Here is a 2,500-nt window from a genome sequence, read left to right as displayed (position 1 = left end):
CCTGTCAACACATGCAGGAGGGATCTGATTGGCCGCCGCAGGTCTGGAGGTTATCCAGACGAGAGCCGAGGGAAGCAGATTCCCCCGGATGAGGTTTGTCAGCAGCACGTTGACTGATGACCTCTGTGTGACCTCAGACACAAACTCCCTGTGGTTGAAGTCCAGAGAAGGTCTGCTTTCATCCAGGCCGTCAAAGATGAACAAAGGTTTACAGACAGCGAGCGTCTCTGCCGTGAGCTTCTGTAACGCTGGATGGAAAACACGGAGCAGCGTGAGGAGACTGTGCTGCTGGTCCTTCACCAGGTTCAGCTCCCTGAACGAAAGCACAGTCAGCAGACACACATCCTGGTTCTCTAAACCCTCGGCCCAGTCCAGAGTGAACTTCTGCACCGAGAAGGTTTTTCCAACGCCAGCGACGCCGTTGGTCAGGACGACTCTGATGCTGCTCTGCTGGTCAGTGGAGGCTTTAAAGATGTCGTGGCACCTGATGGGAGTGTCGTGGAGGATCTTCTTCTTGGAAGCCGTCTCAAGCTGCCTCACCTCATGTTGAGTATTAACCTCTTCACTCTGTCCCTCTGTGATGTAGAGCTCAGTGTAGATCCTGTTGAGGAGGGTTCTACTTCCTGTTGCATCACTTCCTTCAGTCACATGTTCACCTCTCCTCTTCACACTGAGCTGATGTTCATCTAAAACCTCCTGCAGACCACGATCTGCTGAAAGACAAGAAACAATGTCAGAGACAGAGAATCTGAGAATCTGCTGATTGTTTTCATCAGATACAGAAAAACTACAGAAAATAAAAGCTTGTTAACTTTGTGCTTTTCTAACGATGTTAAATGTTGATGCTGTATGAAGGAACAAAATAAAACCACATGTGCTGATATCAGAAGTGAAGACATCAGCAGACACATGTACAGTGCTGCTCTGACCGGCTGTCTGAGCTCCAGCTCCTGTTCTGGATCTTTGTCCACACTGGGGACAGGAGGAGTCTCCTGAAGAACCAGACTGGTCCCAGTATGAGGTGATGCACTGTCTGCAGAACCAGTGTCCACAGCTGGTGGAGACTGGATCCTTCAGGACGTCCTGACACGAAGCACAGCAGGACGACTGCTCCTCCTGAGAAACATGACTCCTCTTCCTCTCCCTGTGAAGACATGTCCTGATAACTCACATGTCACAGTCACAGGTTGTCATCACTTCTGTCAAGAGGTTTTGTTTTCACCCAGTATGTTTGTGTGTTGGTTGGTTCGTTAGTGGGATTATAAAAAACGACAGATTAACTTGATGGAAGGTTGTGGTCAGTGAACCAGATCGGGGGGGGGGGAGGGGGTGTCCTCTTTCACAGACATGTGCAGAGGACTGATGTTTACCAGTGTGTGGAATTTGGTGCAGATCCAAATCAAAATGAGTCTCTAGTGGATTTCAAAGTGGTTTCATAAGGAGCGTGTTGGTTCTTGGTGGAGGTCTGAGGTCTTTGAGTGATTCTGAGAGATTAGTCACCAACTTCAATGAAGCTGTGTCCTAATGCAGGGGCCACACTAGAGGAAACTAGATCCTCTTCAGAGCAGGTCACAGTAGAAACAGTCTCTTACTCTGTGTGTGAGGGTCCAGGTTCATTACTGAAGTTTGGAGGATAATCTTTGGACCGGTCACTCTTCAGAGACAGACAGCTGGACCCTGGAGACTCTGCTCTCAGTCTCTGGTCCTGACCTCTGCAAACACACACATGTTTTTAATTAAAAACACATCATTCACTGGTTCATTCTCTGAGGATTCAGTTTGGGGCTTCACATGTTTGTAGCAGGTCTCTTACTCTGTGTGTGAGGGTCCAGGTTCTTTACTGAAGTTTGGAGGATAATCTTTGGACCGGTCACTCTTCAGAGACAGACAGCTGGACCCTGGAGACTCTGCTCTCAGTCTCTGGTCCTGACCTCTGCAAACACACACATGTTTTTATCCAGAACACATCATTCACTGGTTCATTCTCTGAGGATTCAGTTTGGAGCTTCACATGTTTGTAGCAGGTCTCTTACTTTGTGTGTGAGGGTCCAACTTGCTTTGAAGTGTCCTCGTCCATGTTGCACCGGGCCGGCTGTGGCTCAGTTGTGGTTCAGGCCGCGCTGCTCTTCTAGATATTCAAGGTCTGGTCTATTTCCTTCTGGTTCTGCGCTCAGTTTACAGCAGAACTCAGTGAAATGATCTTTCACACCAGTTTCAATCTTTATCTGTTGAAAACGTCACAAACACAAATGTTTGCAACACTTCCTGTAGCCAACCCATTTCAAAATAAAAGCACTCCAGCGTTTCTGTCGACTGAATCAATTCATTTATCTATAAATGTTTTATTGTGAAATAGACGCAGGGCTTCATAGTTTGTAGTACTGGTATTTATTTGAGTACAAAGGACTTCTTATATACAAGGAAATACAGTGATCACATCAGAAACCTCAGGAAGGACAAGAGTCTCTCTCTCTCTCTCTCTCTCTCTCTCTCTCTCTCT

The sequence above is a fragment of the Limanda limanda genome, chromosome 8 (assembly GCF_963576545.1).
Source record: "Limanda limanda chromosome 8, fLimLim1.1, whole genome shotgun sequence".
NCBI lineage: Eukaryota > Metazoa > Chordata > Actinopteri > Pleuronectiformes > Pleuronectidae > Limanda > Limanda limanda.
This window is presented reverse-complemented; position numbering follows the sequence as displayed.